The sequence below is a fragment of the Morone saxatilis genome, unplaced genomic scaffold, assembly GCF_004916995.1.
Source record: "Morone saxatilis isolate NCDOM2014 unplaced genomic scaffold, NCSU_SB_2.0 Contig7, whole genome shotgun sequence".
Classification (NCBI taxonomy): domain Eukaryota; kingdom Metazoa; phylum Chordata; class Actinopteri; family Moronidae; genus Morone; species Morone saxatilis.
In genome coordinates, this window is record NW_023340246.1 from 2,196,942 (window position 1) to 2,205,235 (window position 8,294).

General features: G+C 40.0%; 1 protein-coding gene across 1 annotated transcript in view; it reads left to right on the forward strand.

Annotated features, from left to right (window-relative positions):
• The window catches only part of LOC118340358 (heparan sulfate glucosamine 3-O-sulfotransferase 5), an 81,173-nt gene that overhangs the window by 23,946 nt on the left and 48,933 nt on the right, over window positions 1-8,294 (forward strand). The window contains exon 2 of the mRNA XM_035678257.1: window positions 3,985-4,060. The gene's annotated coding sequence lies outside the window, so the exon portion shown is untranslated. The remainder of the gene's footprint in view (window positions 1-3,984; window positions 4,061-8,294) is intronic.

Consider the following 8,294-nt stretch of genomic DNA (forward strand, 5'->3'; position numbering starts at 1 on the left):
AGGGTTAAAAGGCATAGAGTTGTTCCAGATTCGTACCAGTTTAAATCCGGAAATTTGCTCCGATACTCCGAAAAATGCTTGGCAACGGTATCGGCAGTACTGAATCCAGGCACCGATCCGATACACATCATTTTATGACAAATTCAGTAATCATTTACTGGTTAGCTCGTTAAGCTCTGGTACTTCTTCTTCACCGCTCATTAAAACGTGCGCTGTGCTCAACCTGCAGCTCTTTTTAGAGGGATGAGGAGGAATATCACGTACACAGACACAACACACACACGTCTTTTCAGAGCCGGTTGACGCGAGTCTTGGAGCTAAGCTAAGTAGACTATCATGTCGGCGCTGTGGCAAATATTTCACCACTGGAATCCCCACCAGTCAAGACTGCGACATGTAACTGTGCACAAGATCAAATCTCAAGGGGTGGACAAGTTGTGCTCATATTTAACACAGAAATTTTAATTGAAACACCTGAAGAGGCGTCACGCTTGAAGAGCACAAAAAATATTTTTAAAAACAAAGGAAAATAATTTTTTCATTTGCATTATTGCCAGCATCATTCTTTTGTCACTCCCCAAGCTCATGGCTATAAGTGAGGCTGGAGAATACGTCAAATTGAGAGTTTTGACTTAGACTCAGCTACTCTTCAGCACTACAGTTGGTAAAACACCTACATGACTGATCCTTCCCAATCAACTCGACAGAAAGTTCAATTTCAGTTGTTGTGCCCGCAATCTCACTCCTTTTGGCTCTCCCCCAACAGTTCTATGCCCAGAAGTGACTGCGATGCGGTTCAACTCGTAAAGTCAAGAGCTTTCGCCTCAGCAAAGCTCTCTGCAGCACAACAGTCTGCTAGAACACCCTACCATGAGCTGATCAAAAAAAGGATCATAAAATATCAGGATGGATTATGTGTATTTTACCAACATCAGCAATTAACCCGAGTAATAACAGCCAGGCTCAGCTGAGACCTGATTGAAATACAAGTTCCTCGGCTCCCCATGTTGCTGGTCATTTGACTACGAATATTCAGTACCATTTCCATCATACCTGCATATCCTTTAGCACAGACAGAATAGTAATGATGCCTAAGTCACATCGGCTTAATGGCATTGTAAACAGGTAGCATAACATTGCAAAACTGTTAAAAACTAGACTCCTTTTAAAATATTAGAATATCCTCTTCACACATATTGGACTAGATCACTCAAGGTGCTGGCCAATATTTTTAATGGGACTGCCCTGTCAGCAGTGCTAGATCGTCTTTTGAGACAGAGTGATGTTGCAGCAAACAGGCAGTCGAATCTTGCAAATGGACTCCTGCAACCATTATTTGCATAACATTTCCAAGAGGAATCTTCACTCAAGTCAGCTGTAAAAGTGATAGCTCTCAACAAAGCCTGGTCCAGCTCACCATGATCAGCCACAGGTTCACAAAGAACAGCAGCCTCCTAACTTTATCAGCCAGTCACATTGTCATGTTCACCGGCACTGACCAGACTGAAGAGGAGCATGACCCAGACTCCCCATGTGATGAGCACTTTTAAGTCTTGACCAAATAAAAGATGTCAGTCTACAAGCAGATGTTTAGAAGACTCCATTACACCAATACAGCCAATTACTTCGCAGCTCTAAATCCTTAAAAGGTTCGAACTTCAGATGATTTTTCTGTCTTTGTTGTTGGTGCCTGGTTGAACTGTGTTGCTGGGATTCGTATCCCTGATGAGCTCAACAGTCCATCCTACTGTATGGCCCTAGCAAAGTGAATTCCATTCTAATTTGATTTGATTCAAAAAAGAATTTGTAATCAACAACTGCACGATACTGTGTAAGTCATAAAAAATATTCTGGCTGGCCTAGACTCGACAATCACACTTCCCCCATCACCATAATATTCTACTCTTATTGCTCAGAGCATTCGACTATATAAGGCTGACCAGTCCAATCGCAAATACACTGTAGTCCATTAATAAGGCCTGTACACTGATGGCTAATGGAACGAAATCTTTTTTATTTTACAAGCTGTTCCCTTCAGGTATATGACACCCTGTCGATCAGGCGACTGGCTTCAAGGGACTAGCCAACTCAGACTCGTCCAATTCTAAATTTCTATGGAGCAAAAAAATATGAGCGGTTGTTAACAAAGCGCTGTCGCTCTAAGCAGACCTTCATGTGTCTACAAACAACACTGCTGCCCGTACCCATATAACGGTCGCAAGATCTGTTTACGTATTCACAAACTTATATTAGATAATTCTTATCGAAGGTACAAGAGCTTTAGTTCATTCAGACGTTGATGATCTAAAACTGACCCCATGAAGTATTCTAGAAACACAACCTTAATTTATTCACATTCATGCAATGGGTAGTAGCAGCATTAGCTGCATCTTCAAAGTAGACTTACGGTGTCAACATTCAAAGGAAAATTAAGTAATTATTAAGGTAAGGTAATCCAATCAGACTGTGTTAGATATTTTATTTTGTCGGTAGACAAAACGGCACATATCTGCAGCAGAACTTTTCTCAAATTTTTTTTGAACGCCTCTCTTTCCGCCCAAGTCAGCTCGACAAGACCACATTCAGTTCTCTGTCTGCATTATGTGTTTTTTTAACAATCATACAGACTTAATAGGCTTCTTTTTTGACAAATTCAGTGCTTTCTTGTCCCTGATGCTTGGCCATTGTTCCATTATCTCTTTGGTTGTTTTAATTGTGTTCTTTTCTAATGCAGGGCAAGGCTGTTTAAGGCACTGTGAATATAGCTTGTGTTCAGCTCTTTGAATTTAGATGTTAAATAATAATCTTAACTTTAAAAATAAATATTTCATTTTGTTTTCTTCACAGAAATTAACAAAACGCTAAGACATGGGCTCAGTTTTCTTACACCCCTTAAAATCAAGAAGGCCTCACGACTCCCTGTGAAGCTTTGGCGACCCCTAGTTGGAGAACGACTGGTCTAGAGTTATGCAAGCATGTAGGCACAGCGGTGCTTTGAGCTGAATGCTAATATACTAACATATTGCTGTTTAGCAGGTATGTTTATCTGTCTTAGTTTAGCCTGTGAGCATGCTAATATAGGCTTAATGTTGCTAATTTAGAGCATGGGGAATATCATTTAAAGAGCAGACATGTATGCTGTAACAGAAATAATTAAACATACAATTTACATACATATATGATACAGATATTTCTGTGATAAGCTAATATCATCTAATAATATTGGCCCACCCATTTATCAGTCAGGCTCTAAAGCTGTCTCTGCCTCTATAGGATGTGTCTTTTGGTGCGTTCTTTGCTCCAGAGTGCACAGCATTTGCAGTACCATTAGGAAACCCATTTTTAGCATCACTGACCCCAGTGGGAATTGACCCGCTAACCTTTGCAGTGCTAGTGCTTTGCTCCTCCTGGCAGTAAAGTTAAGGTACACTCAGCTCTCAGAACACAGGAGCATCTACTGTCATTATCCAAACCCAGAGGAAACCGTGTTCTGTGAGACAGTTATTTGAGGACAATGGCGTTTTTTTTGCACAGCAGTGGTCACTATTTACATAACCGCATTCTGACTCTCAAATACAAAACATCCTCTCCCCACAGTTTCCACGCACTCAATGGGCTGGTTTTAATTAACTGAGGACAAAAAGAATATTACACTGATGTTGTTTTATTCTCATCTGTGGGTATATTTTAACTCAGAAAGCAGTCTCCCAACGGGATGCCGGGCGCTGCATCCCATTTCTCATGCAAACTAGAAACTGGATGAGCCTTTCCCCAGGCTAGGCGCTGAGAATCAGTCAGTGGGGTTGTTCAGACATTTCCATGGTGTGATGGTTTGTAATTCAAAATGGGTGGAGGCAGGACATTCTTCACTGAAGTTTCTGCTCAATATGAGCTCTTCACCAAAGTCTTTTTTCTTAGTAGATTAGATTTGAAAATAGTGATTGTCCATTTGCTTTAATCTGAATATTCCTCTTTCTGTTGTAGATACTGGATCTGAGTGTGTGCATAAAGAAGCATCCTGGTGCAAATCACCACCTCTGGCAGTCATGAGGAATAGAGGGTATGTATTGACATCTCTTAAGCCTTGGACACAGTACATGATTTTCAAAGCTATCAGATCTCTGTACAGTTCACCATACACAACTTTCAGTCTCGTAATCTGGTGTTTCGAAGATGTTGTTTTTAGACTACATGACTGATCAGCAGTAAGGGGTCACACACTACAAGAAAGTCTGGAGAGTCTGGTCTCCAAATGTTTCATCAGGAGTCATTAATAACACCATTAATAACAAGCAGATCATGTTTATTTAGGAAAGTAGTTTAAGTTTTAGTTTACCTGCACAAGTTGCTTTTTACAAAAATGAAAATAAAAATATAAAAATGCCTGTCTGTAATCAATTTTGTCTGTCTATGTCACTGTCTTTCGTCATCTGTACGTCTTTTGAGCAAATTACACAAATAAACTACTTAATAGCTTAGTAAATTGGCTTTTTGTAGCCGTTCTCCACCACACTGCCGTCTGCCTCTCCCCCAGCAGCTCAGCAGAGTGGGGGAGAGACAGACAGCGGAGAGTTGATGTAGCTGTGCATGAAAGCTTTACGAGTAAAAACACCTGCGTGAAAGCTGAGGTAAAACAAAGGATCAAATCTGGCTCTACATAGTTCAGTATAGGCAATATCCGATTGGGACATCCCTAATGTACACTAAACAGTTGAACAATTCAGCAATTAAAGCTGTAGTAGGTAATTTTTAGAAAAATAACATTTTGTGATATTTGCTGAAACTTTTACTGTATCCTGAGAGTAGAACATGAGACAGATAATATGTATCTGAAAATCTGCTTACTCTTGCTTTGTTAGCTGGCATTGCAACTGGCAACCAGATCTGGAATCCATGTAACGTGGCTGGGTTGCAGCTAACTTTAGCTTGCTTGCTCGCTAACGTGCGGATAGTGGGCCAATGCTTAAATCCAAACTGGCTTAGTTTAGTTCTTAACCCGGCTTTCTTTGTTGCACCATTTGTGGTGGCGTTTGGTCTGGCAAGGTGGATGCTGTGGGCATTGTAGTGCCTCATCTCAATCAATACAATCCAACGTTGATACGTGTATTTCTGCCTTAGGCTGTCGTCTACTTCTTAGAGCTAAGATAAAGTTCCTCTGACCAGAAAATGCCTCTTATATCAACTGCTGTTTCCAAGGTCGTGAACGAACTGTCAATATTGCCTTTAGGTTTGTTTCCTCTTTTTATCCCTTTTAAATTCAGGAACAGTCCTAGAAGCTACAACCTATGGTTGTGAACTGTACTTATATTGCGCTTTTCTAGTCTTCCGACCTCTCAAAGCGTTACAACACTACATGCCACATTCACCCATTCATACACATTCACCTACCGATGCACATCATGGGGAGCAATTTTGGGTTCAGTATCATGCTCAAGGACACTTCGGAATGCAGCAGGAGGAGCCAGTTAGTGGACGACCCCCTCTACGTCCTGATCCACAGCCGTCCATTGAACGTTGACAACTCAGACTGATTAATTGGTCTAGTATAATCTCTGGCTGGTACACAGTAGGTGACTGTACTTCCATGTCTGACCTTGGCTTTTGACATTGCCCTGTTTACCTGTCCTGCTTAGGTGGCTGATGAGACCTGCCGCTGCTTCGCCTGGCATGTGCTGTTAGTTTAGTACCAACTTCAGTTGGATGGGGGTAGAGTTGAGCGTAGGTAGGCAGAGCAGTAAATCCACGCCAAACCCATCCATCAACGTGCCCGTGCGGCTGCTCTCTCCCTCCCTCTCCTTGCCGCTTTCCCTCCAGCTTAGCTGAGCTACGTCCCTCCTTATACACGTTCCGTGGCACATGATTAATCCTACCTCTCATATCTCTTCTCATGTGTCAGCACCTTCGCTGCTTTATAGGCTTATACTGAAATGAAGTGACAATTCCGCTCTGAAATATCACCAAATTAAGACTGCTGGCATGTGTAAACAACGCAAATATACACCAAAACCCATAAATCAAATGCAGGGCGATGCCTAACTCTCCTATTAAAACTTTGTTGACCCTGTAATATTGAAAGGTTGTTTTGTGTGGTTGAGCCTTTTTAGCTGATTCTACATTAGTCATCTTTCAGCTTCTCTCAGCTGACTACTTATTATTGATGATATTTGTGATGTTGTGTGCAATAGTTCTTGAAAAAATGTATTCATAAATCACACAGGGATTTATTACAGTGTCGCAAAATAAACACAGGCATTTGGTAGGTCTTAATGAGCCATTTCACGGATACGATTGCTATTATGTGCAGGAGAATAATATGAGCCCAGTAACCGAGATATCAGTACCATTGCATTTATGTGCAGGAGAATAATATAAGTAACTGAAAAATATGCTGAAAATACAAAAAATAAAAGACACCATTCTTGAAAAAGTTTATGTGATTTTTATGGTCTTTTGGCTACACACTTTACTTGCTTGAAGTTGAACTCACTTTTTGTTTAAGGAAAAATAAATTATAATGTGGATACTGTGCATATGTTTAATTTTTTTAAAAGGATTGTGTTTAAGTTTCAAGCATTGAGCATAGTGGACAAAGCTTCCAAGTCTGTGATAAGTAAAGCCAACAGCAAAGTACTTCTTTTTAAACAAACCCACATGTTGGTTGAAATTTGGGAGGGCCCATTTTGCTACAGGTCTGTACAACACATGGGAAGTGGAAGCTAGTAAGCTGAGCTAACTAACTAAGCTAAAAGTTTGGCAAGCTATGTTAAGTTGCTTCCCCTTTTCAAGTGGAAGTTAACGTGGATTGTTTCTCAAACTATGGTAGGTGTACCAGTAATAAATACCAAAATACTAAAACTACTTTTGTTCCATTTTCCTTTCCTGTAATATTTTGTTGTTCGTATGTTGTTCGTACACGTAGCGTGCGCATACATGCATTAATTAGGAGCTAAACTGTAAAGGTAAAATAGTAAGCAGAGGTAATATGAATGATTCAAATACCGCAATTGTTGCTCCAAACTGGAAATATTGGGAAGAAAAGTATGGACCAGGAGTACCCCATTTCTAACAAATTAGTTCTGGTTCCTGTACCGTTTCTGGATTCAGGATTCACCTGTCTGTACTTGAATAGGGTTGGCCTACACTACTGTATTTCAATGTTGTTCATAATGGTGGGACTTAGACTGTTATGTAAATGGTAGCTTAGTCATTGACAACTTCTGCACACTCAATGTTATGTTGATCCCACATTAAACATTAAACATACCAGGGTTGCCAACTTTGGGCACCTGGCTGGGGAAGGATTTTGATGCCATGGGCTTAATCACATGTACACACACTTAAATTACAGGCACATATTTGGACTCTAATCATAATCCGGGTTTAAACAAGCTTACACATAACAGGTGGTGGGAACAGGAGCCTAGGTCCAAGATTTGAGGATATAGCCTGATTGCACCACCACGAGACTTCTACTCAGAAATCCACAATATTAGATATAGACACAGACACAAAACAATAGATACACTAACCCAATAAAGGGCACCAAGGTTGGTGGCGCCCTGATAGCTCACCTGGTAGAGCTGGCCCCCCGTGTACCAAGGCAGAGTCCTCGCTGCAGCGGCCATGGCATCAACTCCGACCTGTGGCCTTTTTCTGCATATCGTCCCCTCTCTCTCACCTTTTCCTGTCACTCTGCAGTTGTCACTATCAATTACAGTCAAAGAAGTTCCAATATCAAAACTGCAATTTATGATAGATAGATACTTTATTACTTACTTTATTTATCCCGAGGAAAAGTCAATTTACTGAATGTTCAGAAGAACTTAAAACTAGTAAGTATATTACATTAATTTGCTAACTTATTTAAAATGTTTGTTATCTGAATAAAGTAAGACTACCTTTAACGCATTTGTTTCTTTATACAAATGTTACCACTTAAGTTGAATTTAAGCAAATTATTACATTACCTGTCAGAACAGTTGGTGTATAATAAAAAACAATTTACGATTAATTATCAAAATGGTAGCCAATTAATTTTGTGGCTTTGGGGCTTACGTTTTTGTAATGATATAAAGTAAACTTTGAGGAAAAAATTGTCAATGGAACAATTATATTTATATTATATCACCAATTATATAACCAAGTACTGCAGTGTACTTTAAACAACTGAGTTATTATTTTAATAATTCATTTTTCAGTTGGGTTAAATTCATGGGAATTTTTTTGGGAGTTATTAAACGAACGCATTTGCCTTAACATGCTCAGAAACTCATGAAACTCGGCGCACATGTCAG